The sequence below is a fragment of the Lepisma saccharinum genome, chromosome 6, assembly GCF_977018435.1.
Source record: "Lepisma saccharinum chromosome 6, izLepSacc3.1, whole genome shotgun sequence".
Classification (NCBI taxonomy): domain Eukaryota; kingdom Metazoa; phylum Arthropoda; class Insecta; order Zygentoma; family Lepismatidae; genus Lepisma; species Lepisma saccharinum.
Window position 1 is genome coordinate 67,169,758 of NC_139234.1, and position 22,943 is coordinate 67,192,700.

General features: G+C 38.5%; 1 long non-coding RNA gene across 1 annotated transcript; it reads left to right on the top strand.

Annotated features, from left to right (window-relative positions):
- Nucleotides 1–443: 443 nt before the first annotated feature.
- Nucleotides 444–22,598, top strand: LOC145989441 (uncharacterized). The gene is made up of 4 exons (XR_014441847.1): nucleotides 444–553; nucleotides 9,386–9,480; nucleotides 15,717–15,790; nucleotides 22,429–22,598. It is a non-coding gene; the product is annotated as an uncharacterized LOC145989441 (long non-coding RNA).
- Nucleotides 22,599–22,943: the final 345 nt, after the last annotated feature.

Below are 22,943 nucleotides of genomic sequence, written 5' to 3' on the forward strand. Positions count from 1 at the left end.
ACGTAGCGTTCGATACACCTGCGCAAAGTGTACGTTTGTTATTAGTACTGTGTAAAATGTCGGTAACATTGCATAAAATTAATGACAATGTCGTGCCATCTGGAAAAAGCGGTAATTTTTCATATGTTCAAACTATTTGCGCTGTCGACAGAGAAAGATGTGGAGAAAAAGCGAACGTAGAAATTTTCAGCGAAAAATGCAGGCTCAACCAGGATTCGAACCCGGGACTCTGGCCATTCACACTTTTCAATTGTTACAGTTTCTTATCATCTTTATACAGCATATTTGCAGAAGATACAATTAAACCTACAAATGTATCAATATACACTGTATAAAACATACCTTATTAGTAACTTCGTTGTCCGCACGTGTGGAATATGGGTGTATTTTCAAAATCGTGTGTGTGATAGTAATTTCACAGCAGCGTCCGTGTATTCTGTGCGCATGTATCTGGCAATGCTGGTTACTTACAAAACTGAAAAAAATGGCGGCAAGTGATGACCATCTGAACTGTGGTACAAGGCGCTGTAACTGTGGCATGGGGTGTGAAAAGGTAAATTTACTTTCTCATACTATTCTTTTAAGTGAAATATTTATGAATTAGACAACTTAAAGTGATTCAAATTTTACTTTTCTGAGCATCCATCAATGACAGTAATATGCTTTTCGGAAACATTAAAATCGGATATTATGTGTTTCTCATGGTTCGTACTTAGGAATTGTGTATTGCGGAGGTGACGGTTCCGATTGTTTTATGATTTCTCCAGCACAAGGACTAATTATCGTAGAATTTTGGAAATCATTGTCACGAAATTTCAACCTACCTTAAAGTAATGAGCACTGTTTGGACTCGAAAATAATTATTTATGTTGAAAAAAACAACTTGAAAATTACCTTACGCACTTCTCATGGACAAGATATTCTCCGTCGACAAGCGACAGTGAATATCGTAGAGGGCATGGGAATGAATGCAGAAGTAAATCGGAGCCCTAGTAGAATGCATTTAGGGACTTTATTTTAATGCTAATTAACCAATCCTAACCTGCCTAACCTAACCACGAAAGCATATATTGAACAAAACCTTAAGTTATCGCTAAAACTCCGCAGTATGTGTTTACAGACGTACATCGAAATCGAACCATGTAAAACTTGCTTCGTAGCATGCCTCTCGGTGGATTGCAACACTGTTCATTTTTATCGCTTATCGCTATCTTCAGGAACATATGATGAACTCGCAATAAAACAAAAGGAACTTGGGCCATTATTTTGGTTCCTTTCTTCCGTTGCGGAACATATAATATGGCGCGCGGACGTCAACAGGTTTTTTTCCAGGGAGGGGCAAGGAAGGGATTTTTTTTCCCAGGGGGGGGGGGCAAACAAGTCACATTTTCCCCCAAAAGAGAGTAGTTCCCTAAAAGTACATTGCTTAAATTTGAATTTATGGTGTTAATGCAATAATTAACACATACTGTTGTGGCTAAAACGAAATTATATGTGTGAAATACATAATTTTTGGTTGACTTTCATTTTCCGGATGCCCATGGCGCGCACAGCTATGGATCATCTTGCGTCTTGCTTGTTTTTTGTCGATTTGGAGTGGGTATTCAGTGTTTCAACCTTCTTAACCAAATAATACCTACTTTCGTGTTCATTATGGCATAACAAACCATTGACGGATAGCCCCAAAAAACATTCAAGATAGCCCCACGGACCTTTTCCGCCAAAGTTAGGTTAGGTAAGCATACTTAAAAAAAAGGCACGTTTGGAAACACTGGCGAGACCGCGTGACTTTCGATGCTCGTGCCATCTGCAGGTACATAATGGAAACAATGGCATAATGTTGTTGATTATACCCAAGTGCTTAATTCTTGTTGTGCAGCATTCTACGGTGAGAAAATACCTTCACGAACTTTCAAAATGCTACAGAAACTCATTTCCGTAAGTAGTTTCTTCCAAAAAAATGAAGAAATGTGTCTCCAATATAACGAACTGTTACCTATGTTTGCTACCAAGGTGCCAATATACATCATAGTGTAAATTCTGCCAAAAAATCTTCGAAAGTCCACTTACTATCTGTCCAGAATATGAAGTTAGCTCTAATTGAATAACGTGTAAAGCTGTATCTGTAATCACTGTAACCACAACCAGTGCCGCGGCATGATACAAGTTCCATTCTGTAGTTATGGTACAGTACGATAATGCATATTACATATTATTTTCGATACGTACAAAGTGCAGAAAATGAGTAAATGTTAGACAAAAACATTTTACTTCGATTAATAACTAATATTGGTGCATTTAACTTTTGTACTCACTGTGTGCAACATGGTATGGAAAGTGACACACCACAAAAATTGGTCCTATTCCATGTAAATAAAAAAAAAAGAATAAAATGAATCGCATTTAGGTTTAAATGTTTGCGAATGCATATAATTTGCATATTCCACCAACAAAAATTAATAACATCTGCACAAACAATGAAACAGCACAAGTGTGAATTGATACATGGTAAGATAAAACAATAATAAACTGAACATTTTAATTCCCACCAGGAATATAATGCATGGGATATTCAAATATAAACTTCAATTAATTTGGAACGCTTTTCTCATAAATGCTTTATAAAAATCACTTAGCACTTAGAATTCTGATAACCTGTCACCTTTATAGACTGCATTATTATGAAAATCTTTTTAAAAACTGGCAATGGTAGACCAAATTTACATTGCACCTGGTTTAAAAATAATGCACTGGACTGAAAAAAATCTTTGTTCTAAAGTGCAGCAGTAGACAAAAAAATGGCAGTTGGTTTATAGATTTGGTAGCCCATGCAAAATGATCGTAGGCACAGTGCATAATATGGGCACAGAACTAATGAAAAATGTGCATATTTGCACAAGTCATTGGATGTTTGGACTTTTATGATGGTGTCTTTTGGCACCTTGTGGAACCTTCAAGATGTAAGCATTGCTATTCTTTAACCACCGTGCTCCCCTTTTCCTTTAGAAACCAAGTGTGTGCCACATTTGACAGTGAAATCCGATCTTTTTGCTGTCTCAGTTGAAATGACTCCCTTCCTTCTGCACTTCCACAAATCGGGGCAAATATTGTATTATATTCACAAATGTGCCTATGAAAGGGTGCTGGTCTGGCGTACCATTAGCCTCCTCTAGTTCGCTGCACTTTTTTACACTAGGTGCATTCTGGTATAAAGAAATGGCATTCAACCAAGGAGATGAATAGCTGTGCACAGGAATCGGACAAATTACAGTAAATGTTCGTACATGTTGGTCCTGATATTTAGTGAATGAAACTAAGTATTGTGCACTGAAAATATTTGCAATTTGCAGTTCATATTCTGCAAAAAAACATAATTTATGCACCAAGTATGTTGCACTTGTATATATTGAGGCTGTGACTATTTTCACCAGGTGGTGAGAATAGCATGTAGGGCTTCTTTCACCAAGTACTGAAAACAACATATGTGCCTGTTTTCACGAGCAAAAGTTAAGTACCTGAATCATACCAAAAATTTTATCTTATTGTATTCGGTGGCAGTGTTGCTGAATTTACTGCTAAGAAGTTATTTTAAACTAAAAATGCTGGCACCAGGTAGTGAGAATGATGCTGAAGGCCAGAAATTACATGATTAGGTGTTGGAAAGTATTTACAGAAGTAATTTTAATGCCAATAGCCCTAAACCTGGCCCGACTAACCTAACACCGAAAGCATTGAGTAACATAATACTCCATCTTCGATAATCAAATTGTCTGATAGATTATTTTTTGTTTTACCCTGGAACCACCCATATTACCTATATCCTGTCTGCCGAACATGTCTCACTCGTTTATTTGGTCACTTTTTACATTCGTACTTACCTATGTGCATTGCAAAACATTCTATTAGGTGTAATTTTGCTTCTTTCACGAAAAGAACTTCTATTTATGAGGTTAACAGTTATTATTGTTCTTCCTTTTTCGCTTCAGTAATACACAATATGGCCACACAGCTTGATTTGCGTATTGAATATGCAGTGTTTCCAACCTCACTAACCGAAAAATGCCCCACACACAATTCACACATAGCCCCAAAAACCATTCACGGTAAGGTTAGGTTCAGTTAGGTTAGGCAAACATAGTTAAAATTTGGGCTTTAACCGGAAAATACCCCACACGCCATTCACGAATAGCCCCAAAGATCATTCCCGCATAGCTCCCCAAACCATTCATGGTAAGGTTAGGTTTGGTTCGGTTAGTCATACATAGTTAAAAAAAAAAAAAGGACGTCATTTTCTTGTAAAAAAACTGTGTGGTTTGGAAACAATGACAGGAGATTACGTCATTAAATGTGTGCAACCTCTGGTTCATTTAGAGAAAGCAAATGGAAGCAATGCGAATTGGGCGTTGGAGAGATATTTCTGATTTTTAGATATCGATATATGTCCTCCTTTTTTGGAAAGACTATAGCATTGACCATAGCAAATGTGCTGCACAGAGAATGCTTCCACATAAAACAATCATCATTTAAGGCTTATCACTTTGGGCACATTAAGTATTTGAACAATGGTCACCTAGCATCTGGGAGCTGAACACTATCACTTTCCCGACTGAGTCATTAGTAGGGTGTGGATTTATAGGCAGTAAGAAGGCACCCTAAATTTTTTTTAAAAAAAGACATTAAAATAGGCAATAAATGTGAACTTATTCAATTTTCTTCTTCCAATGCACAGGTATGCTGTATTAGCACTTCAGTTCATACACATAAGTGTGCTTACGATTAACAAACTATTAACTTTTGCCGCCCAAGGCCTTTTTCACAAGTAAGCCTCTATTGCCCAAGCCGATTTTGAGTAAAATGCAGAGTTTCAAATAAATAAGTGTAGATCGGAGGCTAATTGCCCTAGAGAGATGAGTGATATACCGTTGTACGCGGAATGAACCAGAGATTCAGACTATATGAAAATTCGGCGTATATGTGGCAGGGGGGGGAGGGGGCTAACTCTCAAAATTCCAAAATTTCGAGAAAAAAAATTTGGTTCCCCCACCCTCCCCCCCAAAAAAAGTATATGACAGTGTCGACATGCACATGGAAATGATCGCTGACATGTAAGGAACACAAAAATATTTGCATTATTATCATATGACCAATGTAACTTGAGTTGTACCTCCAAAAGGAATGGTCGGCACGCCACTGATTCAAGCTTCAAAATGCAGCGGTACCTTGAAATGAGCCGATTTTGAGTAAAATGCAGAGTTTCAATTAAATGAGTGTAGATCGGAGGCTAATTGCCCTAGAGATATGAAAGTTATACCGTTGTGCGCAGAATGAATCACAGATTCAGACGATATATAATTTATGCACATTCGGCGTACATGTGGAGGGGGAAAGGGGGGAAATCCCCTCAAAAATACTTTTCTTAAAAAAATGGTGTTTCCCCCCACCCCCACCCCGAAAAAAAATGTCAAAATGCAACATTTATGCAAATTTGGTGTATATATGGAGGGGGAAGGGAGAAAACCCCCAAAAATTATTTTAAAAAATTGTCACCACCCAAAAAATGTCCTCTCACTTGGGCACAAAACGACACCTACGCACAACATTCACGGACGAAAAGCTAGAAGGTAGTGACAAATGAGCGCCAATTCTTGCAGCTGCTTGAAATTCTATTTTTAGACAATGCTGGGTAACCCCTGTTGCCACTTGTGCTAAAAGAAACAAAGGTTTCCTTCAGCGCGCTTCGAAATTCCATCCTCACAACGCAGATTCAACAACCAGTATTCGCCCCCCCCCCCCCCATGCTTGCGCCCTCACAGAAAACTTTCATTTTGACATCGGATACTGATAAACAAGCTTCCTTCGAATGCACTTAGCAAGAGGGAGTGAAAAGCATTGCTTTAGAACAACAAAGCTGGTCTTCATTTGTAGGCAAAAAATTGACCTTGAAAAGAGACGCAGAAGAGAAGTCCCTTTCCCCACCTTTCCCCTCCATTTTCATGAAGACAAAAAAAAAATATGCAAAAAACAATTTCTGTTAAATACCAGGTGGTTATAATTAAAGTGACGGTGTTCAGAGTGGTACAGCACGGGCTGTAATGAGAGTAGCAGTCTGAAACTTCGTAGATATGATAATGAAGCAATGCGCTCGCGAATTATGAAAAAAAAAAAAAAAAAAAATAGTTCCAATTCTCGCCACCAGGGTAAAAAATGGCGCTGTAAGCAGTCAAAACGTGGAATTTTCCGTAACTCTGACGTCAAAGTCGGTGACATTGCCTAACCATTGTGTGAGCTCCCTGGTTGTTGTTGGTGACGCTTGTTGCTTTTTTTTTCCTTTAGTGATGTGAATGTTCGCCGAACATTAAAAGTTTGATTTTTCCCGTGTAAAAAGCAATGGCTATTGCGAAGAAAGACCGTGCACTGCTAGTGAAGTTGTTTTACCAGAATGGGAGCAATAGTAATGCTGCACTGCGGAAATATCGCCAACAGAAAGGGCTGAGAAGAGGGCCCATGTCAATTAATGGGCTGAAGAAAATGATGAAGAAATTCGAGGAAACAGGTGAATTGGGTGTTGCACCAGGGAGAGGAAGGCGGCCCATCCCCGTGGAAGTTGTGGACGAAGTTGCTGTAGCTGACCGTGCAGCACATGCCTCAACTTCTGCAACCAGTGCTAGAGCTGTGGCACGTGAATTGTCACTCCCCTGGTCAACAGTTCGCAAGGTATTGCGGTGCATTTTACACTGGTATCCCTACAAGATTCAAATTGTGAACCAATTGAAACCCCAAGATATTCCACAATGCCGTGAGAGTGCCCATCGGTTTTTGGCACGCATGGAAGTGGATGACATGTGGCCGGGGAATATTCTGTGGACTGACGAGGCGCATTTTACTCTGGTCGGTACAGTGAATACTCAGAACTGTCGCATATGGGGTTCCACTCGTCCACATGTTGTGCAGGAACAACCATTGCACTCAGTTTACGTGACTGCATGGTGTGGGTTCACTAGCTCCTTCATTCTTGGTCCGTTTTTCTTTGAGGAGATGACACCTCGAGGGCCTGTTAGGTGTACAGTGACATCTGCACGTTATAGGGACCTCCTTGTGCAACACGTGATTCCAGCTTTGCAAGAACGGAACTGTGAACACACCACCATTTTCATGCAAGATGGGGCAACACCACATGTCGCTCACCACGTGAAAGATTTGCTGCGAGAAACCTTCACTAATGACCGCATCATCTCTAGGCAGTTTCCAGATGATTGGCCTTCCAGATCCCCCGACCTTAATCCATGTGACTTCTGGCTGTGGGGATATTTAAAAGATCGTGTCTATCAGGGACATGTCCGGTCTCTGCCTGATCTGAAGGCTAGCATACAACGACATGTCGCTCAGATTTCACCAAACATGCTGCGAGCAACCGTCGACCATGCCGTGTTACGAATGCAGCATGTTGCTGAATTGGGAGGCCATATTGAACAGTTCTTGTAACCATAGTTCCTAATAAACATGCCAGAGCCATTGTTCTCATGTGTTTGATCTTTCCTGCCTTTTTCCTGTAACTATACCACGTTTTGACTGCTTACAGCGCCATTTTTTACCCTGGTGGCGAGAATTGGAACTTTTTTTTTTTTTTTTTGCATAATTTGCGAGCGCATTGCTTCATTAGCATATCTACGAAGTTTCAGACTGCTACTCTCATTACAGCCCGTGCTGTACCACTCTGAACACCGTCACTTTAATTATAACCACCTTGTACATGTGTTAGGAACAATATAAAAAAATAAAATCGAAATTCTAGCCAAAAATAGAAAAGTTATAACGTAAAAACTACGACCTTGACACAGCATCTCGATCGAGATGCTTGGTGTCCTGAGGGTTACTTTTGGGTATCTCGTTCGAGATGTTTGGGCACCAAAAGGTTAATATTCTTTTGATCGAAATACACATTTGCGGGAAATCGTCAGTTAATTAATTCTCTCAAAAAGAGCTTGTGGTAACTACTGTGCGAATCTGAACAAATCATGAAAAAACGATGTGCACCATTGTAACGAAAAAGAAATATTTTGCATCATTGTTACAATTGAGACCCTCAAATCTGGCAAATACCAGATATCAGTCAGTACAATATCAACAAAGCCTTCTTTAATGTAGAGAATTTGTAGGCACTATAAAAATGCATTTTTGGACTACCATAAAACTAACTTTAAACATTAAAGCCTATGTGTTACCACAAAGGAATTAAAAAGGCAAATAGGCAAAAATCCACACCCTAGTCATTACTATTATTCTAAGTTCTAACTCGTTGCTTCGCCCTCTGAGACTGCTGGAACGTATGTAGTCTGGGCAGTTCCTTTTTGATTGATTGATTTGGTTTATTTTACTTTGCTTTTCATCCACTTTTGGCTAATCACAAAGATTGGTATGAGCGATGGTATGATGATTTTGATGAAGGTATACTCACAAAGAACACCCATGCCCAGGCTGGGATCCGAATCCGGGACCGCTGTGCTAACCACTCCACCACTGAGGTTGGTCACTTCCTTTATACATAGGCAATACAGAAACGGGAAGTGAAAATTTTGATTATTAAGTAATATTTACTTTCATGAAATAACGAAGCGAAAGTGTAAATTCAACAATGATCTTACAAGAAAATATCCAGAAACGAATATGAGGTAAAGTGTAAAGTGGCTGTCACTTTCCCCTGCTGTTGAAAGAGTGCTAAAAATGTTTCGGGGCATTAAAATCATATTTCTCTACCTAAAAATTTAATTCGGTTTTTGGAAATAAGTTAAAGCTAATCTTAATTGTTACATATTCTTTGTCATTTGTTAAATAACTGATTAGATTAGGAGATTGCTTTCGTTGCTTAAAGGTAAGAGGAAGTTATTGAAAGAGATCACCTGAAAAGTATCTGTGAACAAAATGTTGGTGGGTTTTTTTTTATATATTTTAAATTCTGAGTAACAGCAAATGTGTTGCAATTTTTTGCTATGTCCTCTTTTTTTATGACTTTCTCCTCCTTTTTCGCCGTGCTCTGTGCTCTTTTCTGAATGTATGTGTCTGGTCACCCTAGGCGTGGGAAAAAATGTACTTAAATAATGCACATAGACGTTAGCTTGATACACATCTGTGTAGCAGGCCAGGCCGGATTGTAGATCATCCACATGTGCAGTTTAAGATCTCGTGGAAACAACTCAAAAGCTAACTTTACCACCTGGTGACAGTAGTCACTCCGATGTATTAATTTGCATTCAGATTATATAATTGTGGGTGTCTGACATTGTAAATTGTGTTGAGGTTAAAAAGATATTGTGGGTGTCTGACATTGTAAATTGTCTTGGGGTTAAAAAGATAATTCTGCTTTGTCTGATCTGTTTCTGTTTTCCAGGTGAACTTCAGCTCGGCAGTAGTGGATCTCAGCAGCACACTAACAGTTCACAATATGATTGGCTATTATGACAAGGCAAGATTGATGGAATACAGGTAAGTTGTTATGAAAGAATTCTTGAATAATTTTACTATTCATTAATATTATGTTGGGTAGTGTTTTGATTATTTTAGGCTCATTAGAATAACAATGGTCAGCTTCTTTCCCTGTAAATGAGAATAATATGCCTGCAGGTGCACACAATAGATGGAAAAATATGTTACATGGGTATGACCCATGGAGTGCATTGCTCATAATTGTACGTTAAATCATATATTTTTCAGTTGGTGTAGTACATCCACATGGTATAAGTTTCTTATTCTCCATTACCCAGAAGGACTACTGCTGAATTAACAATAGAAGAAGATCGATAATCTTGCCATAGCTAGAAGATCCCTAAAAAATTTCCAAATGTATGCCATTTGATGGAATGATGGGGTAGATAGTGTTGTACTTTGCAATAATTGAGGGGTAAGTAACTTTAAGTAAGTCTGTAGAGATCCACTCTCATCCATCATGTAGATGTAGTGTGCCAACTGGTGGAAGAATCAGATAGCCTTGCCATTTCAGACAATAACCCTGGTTTTGATATAATCTTGAAACATGTGTTTTCTACATGAATTGAATTAGCTATACAGGGTATTGCAAAACTCTTTCTACAGCTTGGGTGCTGGTACTACTTGGTGCTACCAGGGGCATGTGCAGGGTTGCCACTACCGTTCCTCGTTAAGAGAGACGACTTGAAAATAACAACTTTGGAGTCTTGCCTGAGCAAAATCCAAAACATTAATGATAATTGCGATGTTGTAAGAAGCATTCACAGTATTTATAATGGGCAGACTGAAATTCAAGATTAGCCACTCATTCTAAAATATCTCCATAATTGATTGATTGATTTGGTTTATTTTAATTTGCTTTTTTGACACGTTTGGCTAATCGCGAAGATGAGGATGAAATAACAAATGACACGAATGTCTAGGCCAGGATTTAAACCCGAGACACCTGGCGCCATAGCGAGCTGTGCTAACCACATCACCACAGAGTGTTTCGTGTATCATGCAATATCAACAATTGCAAGGAACACGTGAGATAGGGGAAATCCACGAACGAACCAATGTAAACATGATGTGTTTGCTGCCTCGTTTCGAACACACAGACTGTAATGCTATTACAATTTATTTAGTAGAAAATTGTGAACTAGCGCTATTGCGAATCGAGTCTGTTATAAAAAGAAGACACACCTCTATAATGAAAATAAACAAAAATATCCTGCAGATGAATATTCTTGAGCCACATCGGTGACAGAGTACGTTTAGTGACCAACACATGATCTCTCTACCGAATGTTCCAGACACGAGTTCCGACCTGGACAAAGGTGTCACTGGATCTTTCGTCCTTGTATTTACTATTTGGCTGAAAGTACAGAAAAATGACGTACAATTCACAAGAATTATCCCGGAAATTCATCTAGATGTCAGAATCTCACTCATTTGCTACAAAACGTTGTTCCCAGGGTGAACTAAAATTTGACATTTTGGTGCCTTCCAAAAGTGTTACACTTACATTTCAATGTTGATATCAAGTTGTTACAATGAATGATAAATACGTACAACTTATGACGTGTACTCAGTGGTTTCTTTTTGATTATATAATGTTATTACAATTTATTTGAAAATTATTCCTGTGTGTGCTAGCATTATTGCTAATTGTGTTCGTCTCATAAGGAATTAATTGCAAGGCTCTTTTAATTTAATGATTGATTTGCTTTATTTTACTTAGTTTTTTGTATCACTTTTGGCTAATTTGCGAAGATGGAGATGAGTGATGATATGATGAAATTGATGAATGGACACTCACAAACATCCATGCCCAAGCCGGGATTCAAACCGAACACCCCTGGCTTATGTTAGAAAACAGTGACACCCTATAAATTTTACCGAGAACTGATATGCATGTAAGAAAAATTGTGTGTTTTAATAGTGGGTTTCAAGAAAATTCCGATTATTTGCAATACTAGGAACATGTGAATTAAAAACTCTCTCTCCACTCAAACTTGTTCATCTTGAATGCTTTATTAAAGAATTTGTAAGAAGAAATTGATATTTCATTGAAAGGAATTACATTGAGTTCGGTGCCTAGCGCCTGTACTAGTTGGTTCCGCATTTCACGATATCGTTTTATATTGGTACATCAAGAGAAATCCTCGTATTTTACACTCTTTTCATGTGTGGGAATTAGTTTTCTTATTTTGTGTCTTTGCTTCGCATTCTTATCATCAAACGTGAAAGAAAAATAATCAAAAGGAAACCATTGAGTACACGTCACAAGTTGTACGTATTTATCATTCACTGTAACAACTTGATATCAACATTGAAATGTAAGAGTAACACTTTCGGAAGGCACCAAAATGTCAAATTTTAGTTCACCCTGGGAACAACGTTTTGTAGCAAACGAGTGAGATTCTGACATCTAGATGAATTTCCGGGATAATTCTTGTGAATTGTACGTCATTTTTCTGCACTTTCAGCCAAATAGTAAATACGAGGACGAAAGATCCAGTGACACCTTTGTCCAGGTCGGAACTCGTGTCTGGAACATTCGGTAGAGAGATCATGTGTTGATCACTAAACGTACTCCGTCACCGATGTGGCTCAAGAATATTCATCTGCCGGACATTTTTGTTTATTTTCAGTATAGAGGTTTGCCTGCTTTTTATAACGAACTCGATTCGCAATAGCGCTAGTTCACAATTTTCTAATAAATAAATTGTAATAGCATTACAGTCTCCATGTTTAAAACTAGGCAGCAAACACATCATGTTTACATTGGTTCATTCGTGGATTTCCCCTATCTCACATGTTCCTTGCAATTGTTGATATTGCATGATACACGAACCACTCTGTGATGGTGTGGTTAGCACAGCTAACTACGGCGCCAGGTGTCTCGGGTTTAAATCCTAGCCTAGACATTGGTGTCATTTGTTATTTTATGACCAATCAGCATTGGGCATACATGCCCACACACAAATAACCACAGACCAACCTAAGTACAAGGGCCATCAGGTTAGCATCAGAGAAAGCTTGTGAGAGCTATTTTCCCAGAGACTTATACCCCCCCCCCAATTAGAATCATGGGTAATGTTTACCAACCAGTTGTTACACTCATGGGAGGGGTAGAAGTGCCTTATTTATAAAGAATCCACAATTTTTAGGCTGACAGTAGCCATCTTGAAAAACAAACACCATGTGCTCCAAATCACGTGTTTATTAAATCTTTTATCCTTTATTGAAAATCAAAGATAACACTTACCCATAGGTAAAATAATGCCTAATTTACTAAAAGTAAATTCATTTGCAATTATCTGGCATAATTAAGCCAGAAAAGGTGAAAAAACACTTTTGTTTACACTTTTTAAGCAATTGATAACTCTGCCATCTGGTGGGAAAAAGTGACACTTTTCCCACAGACAAGGAAAGATCGGAGGACTCCAGCTGGCCAATGAGAAGCCTTGAAGGCTGTGACGTCACAGAGCAGACTTTCAGATGGCCTTTGTGTCTGAGCTTGCTATTCAAGCTCACTTGCATTCCAGACCCACCTGAGAGCAGGTCACCTGTGAAGTTACTGGCAGAATCCAGTGTGTTAATGGCCGCCTGTGCCAGCAACAAAGAATGCATAAGGGAAACAGGGATCTAAGGTCCAGTTATAGTAAACTCTGGCCTAAGTGTGTGTGACCAAGTGGGATATTGTGTCCAAAACAGCATTTAATGATCCCAGTGAAAATTTCAGCAATATAGCGAGTTTTTGTGTCCTCATCCAAAGTGGAAATCCAGACCACATGGTCGGCAGAACTGACGCTATAACAGCATCCATAGGATATCAGCAAATATCCAAGTTGTTCTCAGCCATCCATGCAAGAAAAGCCAGGAAAACTCGTCCATCACTCCCCCAAAGCCTTTGTTACACCAAGGAAGCATCGAATTACCATTTTTTAGTGTTGTGTACCCCAAAATTACCCATGTGTCGGGATGTGGCTATGAAGGGTGAAATATTGTGTGTGTGGCCCCAGGTATGAAAATTATAATGTGAAAGCGGCTGGTATGTAAGTACAGAATCTTTGGTATATCTTTTTTGTGTGTTATGTACAGTGAAATGCTCGTGTTTGGTGGTAGCTATGCCACAAGCGGTGCTTTTTATGAATAAATGTGTCGTTCAAAGGTGTCTGACCTTCTATCATTGAAGTGAATCATAAGCCTACCAAGGCCTCCTCTGGTTACTGCTTATTAAAAATAGGCTAAAGTTCGTCTGTTGCTTAACAGGTATCCCTTGAGATACCTGTTATTATACGGAACACCACACGTGGAATAGGGTCTGCGTGTGGCCGCGTAAAGCGTGGCTCTCTCTTTTGTTTTTGCTGTTTTTGATATATTATATATTTAAAGTTAACCTTTAAAACAAAAACAACACCCCTTATAATTTCATCATATCATCCTCATCTTCGTGATTAGCCAAAGGTTGCAGAAAAGCGAATTAAAATAAACCAAATCAATCAATCAATTATGGAGATATTTTAGAATGAGTAGCTATTCTTGACTTTCAGTCTGCCCATTATTTGTCTTGGTCAGTTTATAAATACTGTGAATGCTTCTTACAACATCGCAATTATCATTAATGTTTTGGATTTTGCTCAGGCAAGACTCCAAAGTTGTTATTTTCAAGTCGTCTCTCTTAACGAGGAACGGTAGTGGCAACCCTGCCACATGTGCCTGGTAGTTATGTCAGATCAAGCATTTTCTGTGTTGGGTTGCATACGTACAGGATAGATTTTAAGCGCTTATAGCGCAGAAACTAACAGCTTTCGAGGTAAACTTTATAGGGAAAAGTTACTTGTTTTTATGATATCTACCAGCACCCAAGCTGTAGAAAGAGTTTTGCAATACCCTGTATATATATATTGAAGAGTGATGCAGAGCAGAATCTGTAAAAGTTCTACTTTTCCATCTCTCTACTTCTAACCAACAGTCCAACCATTCATTGACAATGCCGCATTCCACAGAGAATAGGTTCATTCTTTTAAGCTGCGTATGTAATCTTGGCCTCGCATCCTCTGGGGACTTTCCGTCGAGGATAGAGGCCTTGATCTCTCGTTGAGAGGTGAGGACAGAGAATATTAAGAACAGTATAAAACGTCCCGCATGGTAAAACTCACTCTCAGTTGTTAATAAGAATTCGTCAAATATAGTGGGTGTGGGACCACGGAAATTTGAGTCGCTGTATAACTTAAGGTGCGAGATGCCTCAATAAGTTGCACCTTGAACCAAGGACTTACATGGATCTACAACGTGGTCAGCTCTAAGTAAGTGTAGAGAGAAATACCTCTTCTTTCTTCTCCTTGACAGAATAGGCAAATCAAGTTATAAAATGGAACCCTCTCGCATTGCATAATTTGCTACATCCCTTGTGACTCTACGACAATATATTTCAATACATATGTATAGGCACATACTGCACAGGTTTTCTGATTTATCATTGAATTGTTTTCTGTCCTATTTGCTTGCATGAGTGAGTTAGGTGATACTGTGTGGTCTATTTTTTTATGAACTTTTACTCTGCTGTATTGACCATTCAGAGAACAACGCCATGCCCAGTCTGGGATTCATCTAATGGAAATTTCCTTAATTCATGAACAAGTTTACATTTGAAAAATGTTTGTGTAACGAATGTCTTACGTAGGGGGATAAGTTCAGCCCTGCAAAAATCTGTGGCCTCCTGCCATAAAGTTAGTGTTTTAGTAACTTCCCGCTGTTTTAGTGTGTTGTGTTCATCCTGTGCAGGTTCTTTTTAAACCTTCTCAGGAAGGGTGGTATGTTATGTTTTCACCACAGGATGTCTGGTAGTGATATTTACCACTTCCACGTGGCAGCAATTTACGTGCCATTTCTTCACAACTACACATGATAGTTCAGTTCTGTCTTTTTTGTTCATTTGTACACATGCCAAGGTATGACATACTTGTATTACAAAACAATGTATTCATTGTTACTACTATCAACAAGTGCAAATGTATTTTTCCCTCTTAAGTATTATGGAATAGATGTTATATGTAAATTGGACTCTTCAACCAGTGCTTTTCCTCATATACAGTGGAACTTCGATGTTAAATTTTTGCAGGAGCACATGATTCAAAAGTTTCCATACATTAAAGGTTAATTGATCGTGGGGACTAATTCACTCAGTAAATTTTAACTCGAAAAATCTGTTTGCACTCCTTGTGATTGTTATGTTTCCTTTCTAGATGTCTATGTGAGACACAGTAATGCAGGATAAGGGTGCAGCAATGGAGACTAATGAGAAGAAGGCTTTGAAGAGGTAATGTATATTGTTACGAGACTAGGGTGATACTTTGGAAATTTATTCTCTTATTCCCAATTGATTTGGGGTAACCTTCCTGCTGTGTGGATTTCACCAGTTAGAATTGAAAAATCCTTTCTCCGTGCGGGTGATGAGGGCTGGTGGAGTTCACGCAACAGACCCAAACATTTCCAGCTGACAGATGTATTGGATCACTTGAACAGTTCAAGGGAGTTAACTCCAAGTCCACTTTTAATATGTAAGTTCAGGATGGCTACTCACTGGGAATTCCAAGAATTATGCTTTGTAGACGTGGAAAATTGCAACTTTTATTAATCCTTTGCAGAACAATCTATATGAAAGATACGATTAAGCAAATTTGATTTTGAAATTCTTCTGCAAATAACAATTTATTGTAGATTAGTATATCCCGTAATATTTGTAGATCAGGCGCGGAGCGTCCATGTAAGCCGTGTAAGCCGGGCTTACACTTTATTAGTTCTAGTAAAATGTATGTAATTATATGGCAAAATTCGTAAAAACTTCAAAGTTCATCTCGGCCCGATACCAGTCTTCGAGATCCTGTTTGTTAGATTGCAACACTTCAGCACCAGATGGCACATGAGAACTCCCGCCTTTTGCCTGTGGAAAGTTGTAAGCCGTCTGAATGTTGCCTTACAAATTTCTGACCGCGAAGGAGCGGTGCCTACCGTCGCCCACCGTATCTGGAAGGAGAAGAGCAAGGAATATAGGGAGATAAGCACGTCGAAACCCTAGGTGTGTAAACCTACGGGCAGAGGCTTACAACAGCGTTGCAAACCTCATGTTTAGAAAAAGTGTTGTTCATGGACGTCCGCAGTATTTCTTTCCACCAGGGAGGATTAAGCAAAGTATTTTTTTCAGGGGTTAGGGTAAACTAGGTATATTTCCCTTCTCAAAATATACTAATTCAATTTGAAGTTAACATTTATCTGCAACGCCCTTACAATAATTAACAATTTGATGTGACTAAAATGAAATTATATGTGTGAAAATGGTTGACATTCATTTTTCAGGAAGTGTCTCCTCCCCTTGCCCCTTCTGGACATCCATGGTGTCGTTTAAACTCCGAAATTATGCTACATAGCCTACTACTAAATTGTTCTGGGATTTTCATATTATAAATATTAATTTATAACAAAAACAAATATAAATTCGAATGGTTCAACCAACGGCATGGGTTCCACGTTATGTGAAAAGTTTGAGAAAATTCAACCACAACGAAAAGCGGCCCTGTTGTTTTATTTATATCTCCAACTTACAAACGACTTTTTAAACTTGTGCGAGATTTAGCACCATTATGCTTGGGTTGGCTTCACTGAATACGCGCCAGGGAGACACAGGTCCTGCAAGAGGAGGGGCTCCAGCGTTGTCGGGTATGAATGGTTGACTGCAAAGGAAATTTGAGCCGGTGGTGCTTCAAGGAGTTTTTTTTTCCCCAGGAACAGGGAATTCTGAACCAAAAAACTAATAGGAAGGGGAAAAAGGAGAAACCTAGAAATGAGCGTGATACGGGGAAACTAGATACACATTGATGTGCTAAATTCTTGTTGTTTCTGTTTTTCGCTTGTAGGAGAGCATAAACATTAGACATATTAAGACTCTGTTTTCCGTTTATGTATGAACTCAGCTGGTAATAATTGAGCTAAAAAGTGAAATAAATTTTAATAAAAACTGAAGATTGAACAAATTTTACAAATTTCATGTCAAATGTGAACCAAATATTATTAATTACATAGTCCGTGATTCAAACACTCTTCGAACAACGTACGGAAAGCCCGTTTATGATCTTTTAGGTGCTAGATTTGCTTTTACACTATCCTAAGAAAGCACCATACTATTCTATCGTCCTTTGATAGAAATTTCTGGATATATCCCTACAATTTGTGAGCATTTCTTTTATATTGTATTTTTTTTTTTTTACTAAATATAGGGAATTTTAAGGCAAGAGAGGGAATTTATTTATATCCGAAAGGGATATTCCCCTCACAGTCCGAAAGATCACTGCTTTGAGGAGTGACCGATTTTGGATCTGGTTTCTTTTTGTTTCCCCCTTCTTGCTGTGTGTTTGTTAAAGTCTCGAGGTATTGCTTTTGCGAATTCCATCTATTGAAAAGCGGACTGTCGTCCCTGTGCTGTGGTGTGATACAGTAGTGAAGTGCATTATGGAATAAAATGAGTGTGATTGTACGGTGGGGTGAAGAACTTGTTGAAGACGCCATTGTCCAGCAAGGATTTTGCTGCCAAGAAGAAACCTTTGGATATAGGTAGGCCCACCCCTTCCTTCTCTAGCAGACATAGTAACAGAAACGAAAAATAAAGTGCGCCGATTTTGCGATTCATGATACGGAGCTGATACTTGGTTATGCGGTTGTAAAAAGTATTCAGCACTTTTCTGTTTCCTTCTGTTTTCGTTTGTTTATTATTATTCATTTTATCTAACTTTGCATATTTTTATCGATACGTTACTCATTGTGAGAGGAATAACACTGACTTAATTATCAGATATCCAGAATTTTTAATTTGGTGAAAAATTCCAGGAAAGTGTTCTGAAAAAAATGGGGGGAGGGGGGGTCGATGTGTGTGGATAAATCACTAACCATGTCAGCCCAAAAATAAGCACAACGGGAAATAGCCTTCGTCATGCTAGGCTTACACTGTTGGAAAGGTCACGCTCCGCCACTGTTGTAGATGTATTTTGCAGTGGCGAAGTGTGACCTTTTTTACGTAGTCATCGCAAGACTTGCCAAACGTCAGGGTCAATCTTTCAACCGTGGAGGGGGATTTCTACATTGATTGATGATAACAGTGTTCGTACAGACGTGTGAAGTAGTGATGGCCAAATTCTACGTTGTATATGATCGTAAAATAAGGAAGACTAAACTTTCTTGAATTCTACCCGAAAAATGGAAAAAAAATTGTTAAACTTCTTTCTCCGAAATCCGGGTAGTAAAATTTCCGAATTGAGATTTTAAATTTTCCGGAATCCTGATGTTGTTGACCATCCCTGGTGTGAAAGTAAGATATGTTAGGGAAAAGGTTCTGTCTTAAGTAAGTATGTCTGTCACCTCGTGAACAAAAATCTTGATCAGTCTGGTCATTCGTAAGCATAGTAAACACAAAACAACACTGAAGTACTTCGTGTTTTGTAAAGTAAGAACATTATTTACAGAAAACGATATTTGAACTGCAGGATCAAAAGAAAGAAAAAAATTGAAAGGAGAAATACTGTAAAGGAAATACAATGGATCCAGAACTGCTCCCCCCTCCCCCAGCTCTTTCTAGCACTAACCGTAAGGAAATTTATGCTTTTGCTTACTTATGATGTCACTGACAGCCTGCCATGTTTGTAACCAAGGGGGCTGAAAAAAGGCCTCTTATGACCAGACTTTCAAGAGCGGGGGAAAAGCTGTCGAAGGACCTTGGATTCACAGACCTGCTGCGATGAGTTGGCCAGCCTGACACCATTGCACTCAACAGGAAATGCAGCGGGATGGCTGGGCACAGGGTAGAACTGGACTCTTCTTTTGATTCGCTAAATATAGCGAATCTCTTGCATATTTCTAGCTGTTTCATGGCATCGAGTGGCTAATTTCGCTCAAATATGCGAGTATTCTGACATATTTTTTACTTCTTCTCTAAAATATTTAAAAAGCATTTTTTATTATTATTATTATTATTTTGCTTTGTCATCACCGCATCTCCCAATGTCCAGACGCTTCGCCTCTGGTATTTTGAGTCTTGAGTATGTGAAGTGGCAAATGTAAACTTTGAACCGTTAATTATACATTTAAAATCTATATACCATTTAATTGAATTGAATTTGAATGCATTGGAATCACACAGACCCTTTATATATTTGTGTGTGAGAAGAGGTGATAATATGTATGGTTGAAAGAGAGGACCATCTCTTGCATTGATGTAGGGGTCCCGGGTTCGATACCCGGTGGAGGCACAAGTGGTTCGGATCCCACTTTAAACTGTAGGTCCAGTCCCAATTAGCCTTACTGTGCATAAAGTGGACTTAAAACAACAAATCAACCATCAATCAATCTTGCATTGATGCCATGTTGTAAATAAACTACACCAGTGCCGATGATTTTCCGAATAAAAGTTAGTTAAAATCAGGGAAGTTCGGGGGGACCACCCTGTATAATAACAGGGAAGGATAATATCATTTGGATCATTTTATCCCCCTCCTGTGATCCTTTTCCCACAACACCACCCCCTGATTCGAATGTATTTAATATTATCCTATATTTAAAGACAGTTCCGAAATAAGTCTCTATTCCACGCTCTGGAAATGTAGCATCTTCTACATCTTAGCATGGAAATGTCTAGTACTAAGTAAGGTGTCAGCTCTTTGTAATGCTTCTGGTTATCTTGTAACTTTTATTCATGCAAACTGATGTTCAGAATATTAACAATTCCAGTGGAGACAAATTAATTGTTTAATTATTCTGCTACTGTTAGTTTTTCCACATCTTAGCATAATATTGAATACCATAACAAGATTTCTTCTAGCTGACTTGTTGGCCGATTGCGTTAAGTGGTCAACTTTTATCTTTGCCACCGAAGTTCCTGGGTTCGTATTCCAGTCTGAGATGGCTGTTCTTTGTGAGTGTCCCATCATCAATTTAAATCTAATCATCAATCATCCTCATCGTCATGATTTGCTAAAAGTACCAGAAAAGCGACTCTAAATAACTAAAAGCAAATCAAATCTATAGATTAAGCCTGAAAATGAGGTGGATTTTCTTAGTATTCGAACCTATGAACCCATTGGTTTTTCAAGGAAACTGCATTCATTTTATACAAATTTCTATAAAATGTAATTTACTATAGCTTCATCTCTGCAATAGAAATACTATAATGGGTCCCCATAAGCTTACGTTGACTAACATTTAATTTTGTTACATGTTGCATAACATATCACCTGAACCTTATTCACTCATTTCAAAAACAATCACACACCAGATATCTTTATCACACTTGTCATATATTGTCCACCATCTCAGCAACATAATTATAAAATCCCCAGATTACCAACGGAGCCAAAAATGTAAACTATTTGGTAATAGAAAATAGGAATGGAACTCAGAAGGTATGACAGCTAGATTATGACTGTACCCAAGAACACACTTTCACCTACGAGGAAATCTAATAGAAGATGCACGGAAATACAAATGATCTTTTTGCAGATATTCTAACCACAAAATTAGCATCAAAGTAGGTTCTGTTCTTTATATCTCGTGATTTGAAATTAATCGAAGAAGAGTGAGGTTGACAAGCCTACGTGACGTAGTGGTCATAGCAACACTGTACGAAGGCAGGGGCTCCAATGTCAAAAGCCCATCAGGCACGAAAGTATCATTGTGTTTGTCCCATCAATCATTCAATGATGTCTTGATCATCTCAGAAAGTATAATAGTGACTTAAAATAACCAAAATAGGAAAGCCGAATGTAGGGAACAGTGTGGTTTGATATAATTTTCTTAATAATCATCTGTCTTGGATGCAGCCAGAGACTATTCATATCTAAATTGCAGAATTGTTAAACATTGAGGCTTATTGTTGTTAGGATATCTTTTAAATCTAAAGAAATCTAATTCCAATGCAATACGATTTTACTCAAGTTCCTGAAAATTTTCAACATTAGTTCTGATCATATTAGGCGCTGCATTCGAAGTACAAAGACTTTCTCTTCCAGTCCACCACATCAAGACCATAGTGCAAGACCATTCTGGGAAGATGCTTGCTTTAAGTACAGTCTTGCACCTTTCGGACACGACCTCTATATTACTGAAAAAAGAAACAAATTTAAAGAGTCAAGATCATAAAACGAAATTTGTGTTCAAGAATTATATTAGAATATTAGGAAAGTTGTTAAAGAGCATTAAATAGGAATTTATGTGCATTCTCCATATAAGATTTGATTTTTGTTATTTAGTGTCACTTTTCTGCCAGTTTTGGCTGACCGCGATGATGAGAAAACTGATGAAGAGACGCTCCATGCCCAGGCCTGGTTTCGAACCCGGGACCCCTGGCGTCGTAGTGTGCTGTGCTAACCGCTCCCGCACCAAGGTCAACTCCCGATATATGATCTTCGATTTCATATGAATTGTTGGTTTCAAGTACACTTTATGCACATATAGGCTAATCGGGACCGGACCTACAGTTTAAACCTGTCCATGTTCCAAGACCTGGTATCGAACCCGTGATACCTTGATTACAAGATGCCGACGTTACCAATACGCCATGTGATCTTTATAGTTTTAAACTTACCCTGTCTGTCATTTTGATCAAGAATCTGTAAACAGTGAAATATCGATTTACCAGTTTCTTATTAATTTGCAAATATTATTACAATACTTTTTTCCATTTCAGTATATACAAAATATGTACATATATCGTTTGAAGTGGAAATTTTTAAGTGGGTAATGCCCAAATTTTGGGGGTAACTGGGGGGATACTTGCGTGGTATAACCTGGTGAGAATGAAACATGTGGGGAGGGAGCTGCTTTATAAAAACTTTCCTAGCTGGCTGATAGTTTTTCACATCATCATAATTTTCATATTGAACTAATTTACTGAGGTAAGCTTTTCTTTTGTTACAGCTGAATCCAAAGACAAGAATCTGTGTTATTCAGAGACTGTGGGTGCTGCCTGTATCTTTTCAGTTTCCAGCCACAGGAAAACGAAACTTAAAGTTCCAGTATAAATGGCTCGGGCGTTGGGAGTGGCTGGCTTATTCAAAAGCTGAAAATGGTGCATTTTGTAAGTACTGTGTGGTATTCAGTGGCGAAGGTGCTGGTCGCAGATGCCAACCTCTTGGCAAACTTGTCAAGACTAAATTTGACAATTGGAATGATGCAGTGGAGGAGTTCCAAAAAACATATTAACACATCATATCACAAGTTTTCTACTTTGAAGGCAGCTGAGTTGCAGGCGGTTATTGACAGAAAACAGGAATCAATTGATGTAAGAATTGACACAGAATTGAAGAGACAAATTGAGGAAAATAGGTCTCGTGTAGCTCCTGTAATAGAAACTATTACATTGTGTGGTATGGTCGACAGGGCTTACCTTTAAGATGCCATAGAGATTCTGGACATATTAATCTGGAAACTGA